Below are 14,672 nucleotides of genomic sequence, written 5' to 3' on the forward strand. Positions count from 1 at the left end.
AGTTCAGGCCATGTTAGGAAAATGTGTTGTTAAAGCTGCAACTGATTGCTCAACAGGCCAGCAAACTGGTCCTTGCCTGCTGCCCTCTCACCCAGAGCTTCTCCTTCCTCCTTCTGCTCAGTGGCGCAAGCAACATGGGGGTGATTTGGTCTCAGCCCTGACGCTGGCTGTGAAGCAGTCTCAAACCTTTGGCAGTGCACATCTATCTGTTGTCTCTTGGGATCAGTAAAATAATTTTAAGAACACCTGTTTCAATGCTTACCGAAACAACCCAAGAATTCAGCTGTGGGCTTCTTTAGGCTCAGGACAAACAAGTGCATATGAGACTGTAGCTAAATAAACTGTTAAGTGTGCTGCTTGCTGCATGGCCAGACAGGTTGTATGTTAAGGTTTATATGTGAAAGCTTTCAAAGGAATTCCTTCAGCAATCCAGATAATTCTTTCAGAGTTGTTGAGCTATTTATCAGTAAGGCTATTTGTTTTTCCACTCAGAACAGCCTCCCACTTAGTTGCATAACAAATACCCAAGGCATTTTTGCTGTAGCGTAATAAGGTGATGATTTTTCATGTCTGCTTTTGGACAGATGTGATTAAAACTTTCATCCAGTCATCCAGTCATGATATGTAACAACTCAAATTGGTGGATTTTTTAATTACTGCCCTAAACAGGATTGTCATTATCAACCTCCTTCCCCATCCCTCCCCCCTCCCAACAAACAAACAAACCAAAAAAAAATCCCAAGAACTAAAGGAACATCTTATAAATTGAAGTTCACAGATGAATTTTTAGTGTTGCAAGTACCTATTTACAGTGCATGCAGATATCTTACGTGTCTATGTACTGCTGAAAGTGAAAGGCAATTGTTAGGTACTTTTCAGTAGAAATATGTGAAAAATACAGACCTGCTCCCAGTGATTGGTTTGTTGACCTCAGAGGGAAAGTAACTAGACCTGAGAGCACTTCAAAGAATGAATGAAACAATCATGATTACTATAAGTTGCTAATGTCAGAAATTAACATAATAATGTGGCACCGTACAGTATACATTGCAATGTATTTTCAGTATTAACATTTGCATTTTTTCTTTTGGATGTCAAACTTTGATCACATCTGAATTAGAGTTTACAGTCAACATTCTTTATAAACCTGCTTTATGGTCATCTTCCACAGAATAGCATAGAAACATTGGATGCAGTTTTCACAATTATTCTGACATTTGTGTGAGCTTTAATGCAGTAATAAAAGCAACAGTCTACAAACAGTTATATTACAAATAGTTACATCCAAACCCATCATGGGAAAATTCTGAAGCCTTGAACTTTAGAAGAAGAAAAAGCCCTCTGTATTTTTCTTTTCTCTGTATGTGATGGAGTGCAAATAGTTTTTATTATCAATACACATGTGTTTCAGTCCTTGGACTCTGAGCCTCTCTTTGTCCAAGCATTTAAGCCTATGCTTGAGTCTCACTGAAGACACAGGACAGAATTAGACACAGGACTTTGATTAGATGTCACACAGAGATTGGAAGAGACCCTCAAGCTTTAAGAACTCTTTTCCCTGGCCTCCTAAATGCTAGGAGCTCCATGCAGCTAAATTCAAATACATACAGGTACAGAGACTCCAGCATACCAGCTCCTAAAATTATTTCTCTAGATGGTTGAAATAGAGAAACAGCACATCACTCTGGGGATGGCCTTGGATACTGCAAGGTGATTTTATACACTCTGATTTTTAGGATTACACATTAGGACTGGAATGCACCATCAGCTGTCCAATTGAGAAGTCAGCCTTGTCTCACGGCACTAGGTATTTGAATAGAAAGTATTGCTATGTGGAACAAAGCTATTACTGAAACACAAACAGGATATACCAGGGTCTTACTTAGCAATAAGAATTCATTTGGTTGCCCTAACATCTGTGCTAGCTTTAGGAACTGCTTACATCTTTCTTGCTGCTGTGGTTGAAGGCATCTGTATGGGCTATCCTGAGCTGTCATGCTGTGTGCAGTCTACTTGATTTCTTGTTCACAGTGCAACATTTCCTCCTCCTATCCCTACGTACTTTCCCTTGTTCCTTGTGACTGATGGAACACTAAGGTACCACACGGTAATACGGAAGGACCACATTGTTTCCTTAACCTTCTGATAAAAGTTGCTGTTTTAAAGCTTTATTGCTTATTTTGGGGGTTCCTCAGAATGCATTTCCTCTATAAAACCTTTGAAAACATACTGTTAAAACTCTGAGAAATGTTCTAAATTATTTTTGCTATGTGCAATTTTTATAAGAACTAATAATTATAAAGACAATTGGGCAGTGGCAGAGCCTGGTAATATTTACATCATTGCATGGAAGCGAACAATTTTCAGGGGTTTAAATCCTCACTTGGCCAGTCTACTTCTATATTTAGTATATTTTGTGTAAGTGAATCTAAAGACTTTTATTTTGACTTAAAAAAAAAAAAAACAAAAACAACAAAAAAAAAACAAAAAAAAAAAAAAACAAAAAAACAAAAAACACCCTTAAAAACAAAACACACCTAAAAATTGTTGTACTTATTTCAGTCTCTTAGCAAAAATCACACATTTGCATTATTTGGTTGTATACTTCAGAACTAATATGTAGAGATTTTCATTCCCCAGATGAGTACTTCTGTCTGGTTATAACTTACTGTTGTATTATAGCTTAATGCTGTAGTTTTTTAGATCAAGATTTTCACACATTTCAAACTGACTAAGAGAAGATGAATTATTTTCAGGCATCAGCTGTGATGATTCTCTAGCAAAAACAGCTAGTGGAAATGTGTCCATTTTATCAAGGAAAGTCTTAAATCTGGATTTCAATTAGTGATATACATCATTGACAAAAAATTGAATAAATGTTTATTAGAAGTTGCTTGGCTGTGATGCAGAATCACTTCTTTTAGCCCCAGATTTCCAAACACAACTGGTCAGTTGAATTCCTCAAGAGAAAATGTCTCTCAGTGTGGTGCTCTCACATCACTGAAGAGTTAGGTAAAGGTCGAGCCCATGTAACTGATGAAAAATACAGAATGAAATAGTTTTCTGCAAGTACTTGTAGAATTCTGTGATAGAAAACAGGAGTGAAGAAAATTTTGTAAATCATCTTAGCTTGTTTCGTATTAAAATTTCTTGGTATGGAGAATCCTGTTAATATCCAAATTGATTAAATCTGTCACTTGGTGAAGATCGCATGATGAGTCAAGTACTGCTAGATGGTAATTATCTTTTCCTCTGTTAGTATTTGATATTTTTCACTGAGTCTGAGATTAATTGTTAATGTAGTAAATTTTGGCCACATGCAGATAAGTAATATGCAATTATTATTTAGAAAAGAAACAACACTTCTGTGATCAGTTCATGCAATAATAGACTTCTTGGGCAATGGATGTGATTTATATGATAAATTTAGCAGAAGTTCTTGCTTACAAGTTACTTATTTCTGCTATACATATGATGCTTAAACAACCAACAAATTAAAATCTGTTATCTGTAAATATTGTTTGTTAACACTGCTTCTTGCAAAAATCCACCATATTTGTCATAATCTCTCTGCTGTTTGTTTCTGGAAATGTTTTCTGAGCCATGTTCAGGGGAATGTTTAATAATTTTTGAGAAAAAGTGTTTTGTTTTGTTTTCTTTCTCTCTTTTTTTTTTTCCCTGCATACATAACTCTCTTTGTTTTTAATTGCACAGTTTTTTGGTTGCATGTGGTTAACAGAAAATAGAAGAAATTTAAAGAATTGCGGCCTTCCAAATAAAAGCTGTGACAGATTTAGTATATCAATGTATATAGTGGCAAAACTTCTAGGTAGTTGTGCTATTCTGGCAAAGCTGTCATACTTTCAGGGTGATACTTCAGTGCTAGCATATGGGCCTACTCCTTGGATATAATATTCAGTTTCCATTCTCCATGTGGATTCTGGCAATCCTATTGCTCTTGAGCCTTCAAAGCTCTCAAGGTGAATGAAATCCAGCTAGAGCTTTTTGGATGTGCACTTCTTGTTTTCTCGTAATTTCAAGCATAGTGTTCCTTCAGGTTGCTTGACATCTCAGTCTGAGGAAGCACTACACTGAGATGTGATGTTGAAAAGACTAAAAGAAGAACCAAATGCAAAGGATCCAAATGTCACAAAACCCCATGAGTTCATAGCTATGTATGCTCACTGAAACTTGGTATGCAGCCCTCTCTTCTCCATACTCAAAACTCACGATGAGATCCAACCAGAGGGCTCCTGGGGGAGAACTAGAGCATGACACATCTGGATAACAAAACCCATAAAGCGTGAGAGGAGCTCTGTGGTACGTGAATTAATAATACACGACCAACTCAATAACAGTGTTTTAAGAAAAGTGTTTATCAGAAATGCCAGACTGAAATGGTCAGAATGAAATGCATTTCAGAATTACTCTCTCTGAGTAAGAGAATTGATACTATGATCCTCTAGCACAACAGCAAGTTGAACATACTTGCTCCTAACAGAACAAAGTTTCAGTTGTCAATGAGTGGTAGAGTGGGCCTGCATCAGTCAGACTCCTCTGTTAGGTGGATGGGAGCTGGAGTGCTTCTTCCAAAATTATTGCAAATCTGCTAGATGATCACAGAGTTGAGCTTAAAAATGAAATATTATTTTACCAACTATTTATGATTCTTGCATAATTGTGAATTGTATTTCCTGAAAAACAGATTCACGTATTTCTGCTTATTGAAAAGCCACACTGGTAACTTTGAAGCACTTGAGCTACTGGTACATAGTTGAACACCTATGAGGAGCTACTTCACTAACAAATGTCTCTAAATGTGCAAGGTGTGGAAACCCCAAAAGTACCTTCAGCTCATTTGGATTATATACTGAGTGGTAATGCAGTCTTTTTATTTTCTCTTCAGTCTTCCTGTATGATTGTCCAGATGCATAAATGCCAACTATTTTACTTGACTGTCAATTAAAATACTTTAAAATAACAAACAAACAAAAACAGAAGGTGTCCTGCTGTTTTGTTTGTTTATATATATATATATACAAATACTGGAGCACCTGAGTGCAGTTATAAAATATTTTCAAAAAGTTTTTTCTCGTATTATAAATAGTTATACTGATTTTCCCAATAGAATTATTGAGTCTTCTGCATGCAGAGAAATGATCAGAATTCATGTACAAATAGTTTGAAAAATAATAACCCTGTTTCTTCCAGTTAATTAGCACATGGCAACTGCTGTAGCTTCTGTACTTCATTTTTTGATACAGACAATAGAAGCATAGCTTCATATTTGTGTGTAGTTTAAATAAAATCTTTTATTTAGGCACTCTGTGCATGTCTATGCAATTAAGATAGCAGTCTAAGATATCTCTGGATGTCCTTAGAACAAATACAACCTTTGATGTATAGAAAATCTCGAGCTGCTTTTATTTTTCTCCATTCTTCACTTTTAGGAGTTGATATAATGGGAATGTACACAGCTTTAAATGACTAGGGACAGAGATGGGAAGAGAGAAGGCTTGGTCCATTCCTGTCTTTCACATTGGGCTCAGCTTGGCTTTCAATGCCTCAGTTTTCTCAGAAGCAACCAGGGACTCTTTATAAAACACCGCAAGACAAAAAAAAAAAAAAAAAAAAAGATAGTATTTTACTATTCTAATTACTTGAAAAGAATTGTTTACTTCTTCCAGATTAATATGTATATATTTTTACAAAACAAATAGGACAAAACTTTAAAATTTGCAATATTACTGCAACTTATTATAGTCCTGTCTTTCATTTTTTAGGCAAAATACTCACAGAGAATTTACTTGCACTAGGAAAGAAGAATAACCTTCTGTACTTCTACACAGCTTCTATATTTAGAGTAGGTCAAATATTGTATTATAAAAACGCATATTTGCATTTTAATATATACAATAATATATATATATATTACTATATATATAATATATCTAGGTGCCTCTGGATCTACTGACTAAACACATCTACATTTACTACAAAAACCTAAGCACTTGCTTTCTCACAGATTTAATACTGCTTCTCTATTTTTGCAGTGGAACACATGAATTTGGAAATTATCTGTTGTAAATGGACTTTCATGTAATTTTATGCTCTTACAAATATTTTTTTTTACAGTACAATTAATAGAGTAATCCCATAAAATCCAGCTAGAGTCATTTCTGTTGTTTTGTTTGCAAAGACATAGTGTTGCAAAGGGGCTTAGTGGTTCTGCTACTGAAGGATGGAAGGATGGGATTGTTCCTTGAAGAGGGCAAAGCAATAGAAAACAATGGAAAAATAAAAGAATATATTGTTTTGCATGAAACGAGCTCTTTGTATTGACTAGTCTGAAATCAACATTTTCTACTTTAATGAGAAATAAATGTGCACTTCAATTTTTTTTATGTTATTCTTCTTTTGTACTTATTTTTGTTCTAAATTCCTATAAATTTATAATTAAATGCATTTTAAATTAAATAATTGTTCATAAAGGACTAGAAGAGAATACTTTCTAGCAGCTGTCTTAAACAGTTAGCAATCATTTATGAAATGGCCCTGTGTGTGAATTTGTATGCATTTCTGCAACTGTCTTCATAGTGTGGGGCATGCCTGCAAATTGAGTTTATGCCCTGATTTTTCTGAGAAGCTTGTGAGATGGTGACTGTTTCTGCCTATATCCATGATGTTAATGATTCAAGTGGATGGCAGCTGGGTGTGTATCCTGCTGATGGGGAAAGTGGATAATCTTTCCATTATGAAGAGGAAAGGATTAAAGGTTATTTAAAGGTTACTTCTTCTGACTGGGCTGCATAAGCAGATGCATATCCTGCAGCCAGCTCTGTGGATGTTGCTTTGGAGATGCAATTTATTGGTCCCAGGTTTGAGAGAAGATATGAATATCTTCAGCTGATGGAGATGCTTGCAATAGAATCAAGCCAGACTTGGAGCTGGCATTATACAAGAGGTGCCTGGCCTGCTTTTCCTAGTACCTCTCAGTCTTTTGTGTTGTGAGAGGTCACTAAAATTTGAGCAGTGGATGGGGAGCAGAGTGGTGGGACTGACAGCACACTGCCCACGTAACGTGTACGGAGTAAGGAAAGAATGATCTTTCCTCTTGTGGTAGGGGGAATATGGTTACGGGTTTATTATTAATGATAACGTTGAATTCAGGCTAGTCAACGTAAAGTGTTTGTTTAATGAAAAAAAAATCCCGCTGTTTTTCTGTTGCTTTGCTGTCTTCAAGGAACAAATCCATCTTGCAGTAGAAAAACAGCTAATCCCCTTTGCAACAGTTTCACATTGTACCTTGAAAGAGCATATGAAGATTTCACACTAAAAAAATTCAGCGTTATGGCACATTTTGTGATAAATGTGAGCAACTCATGCAACTGATCAGTCCAAATGGTTATTATCTTGCACAAATACTTGTATTTTTTCTTAAACAGAAGCTGCTCTATCCCCCAACAGTAACTAAAACCAAAAAACCCAAACCGAACAGCAATGACCAAAAGCAATATTGGCCTTTGATATGCAGTGGTGTGTGAATGCAGGCATTAGAAAAATACAGTACTTTGAATGATAGAGACACTGCCATCAGTTCTCTTTTTGGTCTTCATTGTGTTTTCTCCATGCTTTCTAGTGAAGAAGTGCTGCAATTAAGATTAACCATTAATGGTAACAATTGACAGTAACTCAGACGTGGAAATGATCAGAAGTCAATTGGATTCCCGTTTGGTACTTAGCAAAGATTTTTTTAAATCTTTAAAATTTAAAGCTTCTATTTTTACATCTTAACAGTTATAGATGCTTGACTTCCATGTTCCTTCTAGATGCTCAACACTACTCTGAGGATACTTATTGCTTCCTAAATTGTGTTTAAATTGTGTACTTGAAAAAAAACACGTGAAGTAGTAGTAAATCAGGTTTAGTGGTTTCTAGTAATTCTACTTTCTGATCCAAAGCTTCAATATAAATAGAGAACTCATAAAAAATGCTGATGCAATGGACTTATTTGGTGAAATACTTGTCTTTTGCTGTGTGACTTCAGGATGAGCTTTGCTTAAGTTGTCCCTGTCCACCTCTGTTCTTCTAAACTTCTAGTGATGGAGTCCTGACAGTCCTCATAAGTAACTCATACCAATACTTATTTGTTGTTGCTACTGTTTTGCTAAAATGATTCCTCTGTTGGCCCTTAACCTTAGGTGCTGTAATTTTACCTCATCAACCCCCCTCTTCAACCCATATCTTTACTTCAGACTTTTTTCTAGACTGTTTAACCTCAGCTCCTTCATTTTTTTTCACCTTCTAGATATCTGATTCTTCTCAGTAGTCTTGTCTGAACTTTCTCCAAATGGTTGGTATCCTTAAACAGTGCTACTTAAACCTGAGCATTTTAATCCTACAGATAGCTCATGTGGCTCTGCTCAGTCTTAGAGAAAGTGCTTTCAGGGGAGTACTTTTTGTAACAGAATAACATTTACTTGTATTCAGCTTCTCATCCACTAGAACTCCTTCATCCTGATATCAAATACTTCTGTCTCATTGGCTTTTCCCTTTCTGTCTTTGTGCAAGTAATTATTCTTATCTAAAACTAGGACTTTATATTTAACATTATTTAATTACTGTTTTTCAGAATTCCTCAGATTTATGAACCGCTTTGCATTTTAATCAACTGTGGCTTGATATTGTCTGCAGTCAGTAACTTGTTCTGTATTCCATCATTCAAGTTATTAATGAAAATATTGATATTTGCATAACCTCACTGAACTTGAAACCCTTCAGTGAGTTCCAGCTGAGTTCTAAACACAAGAAGACAAATTCATTTGTTTTAAATACTTCAACGTGGTGGTGTAGAAATTCATGCCATCTGAGTCTGATGCAAGCATTTTAAATAAAATTTTGAAAAAACTGCTAGTTTGATGTATACATACATACATATATATATATATATATATATATAAATCTAGAAAAGGTATGAAGAATCAGTAAAATGTTTTTACTCAGTAGTATTATTTAATTGACAAAAGTTGTTTTGGAAAAGGATAAATCCTGTAAGAGTTGTTACATCTAGTTGCATATCCAGGAGAGGAAATGCAAAAGGGTTATGACATTTATGGACGGAAGTTCTCCAAAGTATCTTGCAGTGCAATTTGATTTTGTCTGAATTTTGCTTTCAGTAAATGCAGAAGTAAAAGCACTAAATTCTGATTTCTTTCTGGGTACGTCCCTAGTACAGTCTGTGTTTTCATAAATTCCAAGTATTGGGAGGAGGAAAAAAAACACAAACACACAAAACCCACTCTATTATTTTCTTGTTGTTTGGTGTTTGTAAATGAAAATCATTGTTAATTTAGGAGCCTGACAGCTGTAGAACATTTGCCATTCTGCAGCAGCTGTCAGTAGCACTCTGTTTTATTTTACAAACAGATGTTTAATTTGACTTCAATGACATTGTCAATTTTGAGGGGAAACAGGGGAAGGAATAGAAATAATCACGGTAGTCATAATTTGATTTCCTTTCAAAACATAAAACAGTCACTATTGATGACATCAGAATTGTTTCCACATTTTTTGACTGAATGTTTTTAATCTATTTTTTTATTACCACATGAACTGAAATTATGCTTTCTCAATGCACAATAAGTCATGTTCAAGAAATTATTTGTCTCATGTCAGGAACTGAAGGTATTGTTTTAATGTAGTACACTTTAGAAAACAAATGGAATACCATTAAAAAAAACTACATATTTATATATACATATGGATCAAATGTCATATTACTTATACAATTTACAGGGAAAAAGATCTTTATATTAAAACCAGAGCACCAGTGGTTTCAATCTCGTACAATCGTAATGTTGTTCACTGTCGTGTAATGGTATTCTCATTTCACATCAACAGAAGTGAAGGGCAAATTGGATCCAGTAATGAGGAAATAAGATCATGAAAAAGTAAAGTAACATTAATGTGGTTCATTTTTAATTTTATTAACCAGTGATTTTATCCAGCGTGTGTCCAGTGAGTAAGAGGCTTCAATGTAACGTGCAGGTGGAATATCTTGGCAAGATCTTTCATTGTTCAAAATGTCTGTAGACCCAGGAAAGAGAGTTAAAATTAACACTATGCGGTCTTAATCCTACAACCCTTTGGCAATTCTTAGAAGTTACAAAGTAAGTTAGTCGTAAAAAGGGTGTATCTTACTGGTCATTTGCTCCTTCTTTAATATCTGTTCAGGCATTTCAAGACTGTTTCTGTGAGGGTGTGAAAGTAAACTTGTTAAATTTAAGAAGTATATAGGCATATTTTTAGCAGAATTTTTCTGGCTTGCTGAGTTCAGTATTTGTTGGACTGTCTGCATGCCCACAGAGATCTAAAGTCTCACAGTTTCAGGCGCAGCTGTATTTTAGTATGAAAGGCAAATGGCTGAATTAACAAAATGCTAGATTATGCCATCATTACTTATGGTGAAAAGTATTTAACTCCTCGTGTAGATTTAAATGTATTAACTGAAGACTCTCTAAGAGCAATGTATTACACAAATCAAGGTCCCAGAACCTGAACATGGTATTTATCTTGATTCTTTTTTTCTTATGAAGAACCACAAAATCAGTTCTGATTTGTTTCTTTAAAGGAGCAGCTGCATGTATTGTTGTAATTCTTTTGAAATGATAAACAGAAAAAATCACCTAGAAAATGAATTGTTCCTTGTGTAAACAGGCTGCTGAATTGATTCTTGTCATTCTACTTATCTCGTCTGATGATCTTTGGGAGGGATGTGTGAATGGACTGAAATACAAAATTCAACAAATAGTTGGGTCAACCATTCTTTTCTTTCCCTTTCAGTAATTAGGTAGCCACTTTTTCTGTCTTTTCTACTTCATTGGATATGCATTCAGTATCTTTGCTTTCCTAACAGTAGCAGTCTGAATGCTTCCTGCTCTGCTTTCCTGCAGAAATGGATTTGTTGCCCAGTCAGTTCACTGCTTTTTCAGAATGTAGTTTAAGGTCTTGCAATGCACCAGAAAGCAAACTTGAATTATTTTCTTATTTCTGGTTTTTCTTTTGCTGCTGAAAGAGCAGACTTGCAGACACAGGGCCTTGTAGCTACAAAAATAATCAGCTCTCTTCATTAGGAGGTTAATTTGACACTCACTGCACAGTGTACATAGCCTGGTGATAACCTGAATATCTTCCAACAACTGAAGTTCTACAGATCACCTGACATAATGTTTCTTCCCATAGCTTTCTCTCTGAAGCTGCAATATAAACTTATTCTGTACTTGGAAAAAAAGGTGTGCTCTCCTGTGCTGCAATTGCCTTGCGATTGTTTGCTGAAATAAATATATGATGAGAGAAAGAATTCATACAAAATAAAACAACATTCTATACTGCAGAGATGTTTCCGTGTATATGAGGTACCACCATTTTATGTCAGTTCACAAAGAAATTCTCTTTTTCATCAGAGTTACTTTAGATAACAAATCCTAACAGGCATTTATCTAGTTTATCTGAATAAATCATAGACAAAGCACTGTCTTCAATGTAGTGAAGAAACACAAATAGCTCTTCATTCTTGCCAGTTTTATAGTAGCAGTCTGTATTTCTGCCACCCGTAGTTCTACTTAGAACTTAGAAAGTACTAAAAACTTTCAAGCCAGTAAATAAAATAAAGCCAAACTCATGAAGAGGAAGCAAATTTCAGATATATTCAGATATGTGTTTTCTTCATTGACATTACCAGGAAAAAAAAAACAACTTTGCTTGGCAATAAGGCAGTTTTAAGTGATGCCCTTATAATTTTCTAGTATTCCAGAGTCTACTCAGAAGAAATTAAGGCTGTGATTTTCATCTGATTAAGTGAAATTGAAGTTGGTAATTGATTTTAAAAGAAGGTCAGTTCTCAGTAGAAGGTCATCTCACAATCATCAGCAGCATGAGATTGCAGCACGCATCTAGGTTTTCAAAACATCTCAGCATCAGGGTGTCTAATAATTGTATGTTTTCAATTTTCAATGTGTGTGGCTTTCTGTCTCTTTTTTTGTAGGTGTAAACAACTGCTAACTATACGTATATATTTATGAAGTCAGATAGGTACAACTTATGGTTTGTCATGAAGATCAGGTTTGTTTTCCTTTATACTTCATTTTTGAAATCTAAACTGACTATTGAAAATATTTAACTTGCACTGCTTAGGTGTCAATCTCAAAAATGTTTTCAGTTTGTTTATTTCCCATACATATAACAGAAGGAGCACCCCTGCTTGTGTCTGCTATGCTTGATCTCTGCTATGCTCTCATATCTCTGATCACTCTTGGTGTATTTTGACTGTCTGTGTTAAAGTATCTTCCTCTCTAGGAGTTTCTAATGAAATTAAGTATCTAATTAATTGCACTTTTGTTCCAAGTAAAACTTGGTAGGATTGGATTCCAGTTCTTAGTTTAGTCTGTGCCTGCTTCTTACAGCTTCTAATATTAAGGGTAATTTATCATCATAATCGTTTCCATTATTACTTACTACTGTTCACAATAATGCTTTAATAGTTCTGTTCATGTGCTCTTACTTGTTCTGATGATTGAGAGTGATACAGACTGAGTAGCTTTTGTTTTATCCCCGATGCTTTAAGCATAGTTGTAATCACTTCCTCCATGAAATGATGACCTTTATCTGGGTCAGGGATGTTTCAGGATTCCCACAGAAGCAAAAGGCTTCTTGAAACTGTTTTTTTTTTTTTTTTTTTCTTTCTTGCTCCCTGCTGCTATATCTTGTTTTACAGAAAAGGCTTCAAACCATTTTGAGAAAGAATCAGTCATTTCAAAAGAATTGAGTATTCATTACCCTAGCCTCTTTTGGGGAGCTAATGTGTATAACCTATTTGTAACCACATCCACAGTCTGCCAATCCGCTGCTGTAGTAAAAAGGTCTGACTAGACTTTGGTCTTGTCCTTCCTCTGTGTATCTCAGACAATTTTTGATCCATTTCCTAACACCTGTTTCTGTACCTTACAGCATTGTTGCTTCCTTGACTCTAAGAGTAATTTCCTGATTTTCACGTAATGTGTTTCGCAATTCTTTCTCCATTTACCTTCTTGATCTGTTTGCTTCTGCTGTGCTCTGGTAACTCTCCTAATGTCGCTTACTAATGTTGCAGGTCTTATGCTACTTTAGCTGCTTAGTCAACTTTTTCACCCCATTCTGCTCTAGAGTCTTATTCTTTTGAGCCTTTAGATGCCTAATTGAGAACTGACCCCCATCACAATCAATTCCCCTGCTTATAAATCTTCTTTGCATCAATCCTTAATTAAAATTACCTCTGTCACCCCTCCTTTTAGCTTCTCCTAACCCAGTCAAACATCCAGTGTCATATTCCCTTCACACAATAATCTGAAGCAGGTAAAATCACAGCCAGCCTTTTGTTGCCTTTAAACCTTAGGGATTATTGTTGTCTGCTGGGCTGACCTGCTCCGAGTGGTTGTTTTATGTTGTCCCATTCAGGTTCAAGGCATGCATGCCCTCAGCACCATTGCCATCAATATTCATTGAACTTCCATCAGTGAGCCAAAGGTAATTTGTGCTGTAATTTTGTACTGAAATCCTTCAAAATCTTCCTTCAGTCCTGTTCATAGTTGGTGATGTAAATGACTAGGCATTGACCTTCTGCTCCCATATTGATTATAGCACACTTTAAAGAGATCAGGTTACTGAAGATTTCTGAGGTTAATCTCTGGTTTGTTAATATTAATGCCTATAGAGCAACAGAAATATTGGATGCTCTGTGCTTCCTGTCAGTGATCCTGGGAGAGTATACTTCGGAGGAGACATCTATTTGGATCACGATAGGGGCAGCACATGGGTTTTGTATTAAGCACTCCCAAACATAGGCTGAATAATGCAGCTCTGCTACTGATATTTCTGTGTATTCATAGATTACTGGGACTGTCTTGTTCTTTGGACCTGTTACAGCCAAACTGCTACCAGTGCTACGGGTGCAGCAGCTGAACAGACATGAGAAGGATGTATTGAATTTGGCATGCACGGAACTGAATTAGGAAGAGCAAAATGTGTGCTGCACAAGTTCCCTGCAGGTGCATCCTCCAGCAATTTATGTACCAAAGTTTTTCAACAATATTTGCCACAAATCCTTACTCCAGATACTTTTTTCAGCCAAAACAACTGTGTGAACTGGAGGCACCACTCCAACATGGTCTGCAGCTGCAAACTTGTTGCAGCAGATTTTGAAAAAAGAGTAAGAGGATGAGCCTGGTTAAAACTTTCCTAATAGCATAAAGTCATTTAATGGATTAATTTGATCATTCTTTGTTAATTGCATGTGTTGCATGAGTGGGATACTCTTTCAACTATTTCTCAAATACAATTTGAATGTGCCTTCTTCACATGTCCCGTGTTCTGTTCCCACAGAATGGGGAAAGTGGCAAGGTTGCAGATCTTGACCCTCTTCTTTTTATCAGTCTGGTCTTTTCTCTGTCCTCATACTTCCGGCATAAGCAACCAGTATCTCCTGGCATCATGCGTCTGACGGTTCAGTAGGCTGTAGTCTCAGCTGTCAGTTAAAGTGCTTAGAAAAGATGAAGTAGAAGAGGTTCACTTCTTAAAGGTATTAATTCTTGAAAGCTGAAGTCTCTGGATAAGCTGCACCAATGAAATAACAAGTCTAT

General features: G+C 35.8%; 1 protein-coding gene across 3 annotated transcripts in view; it reads left to right on the forward strand.

Annotated features, from left to right (window-relative positions):
• The window catches only part of SPON1 (spondin 1), a 309,754-nt gene that overhangs the window by 164,577 nt on the left and 130,505 nt on the right, over nucleotides 1-14,672 (forward strand). The window lies entirely within an intron of this gene.

The sequence above is a fragment of the Anas acuta genome, chromosome 5, assembly GCF_963932015.1.
Source record: "Anas acuta chromosome 5, bAnaAcu1.1, whole genome shotgun sequence".
NCBI lineage: Eukaryota > Metazoa > Chordata > Aves > Anseriformes > Anatidae > Anas > Anas acuta.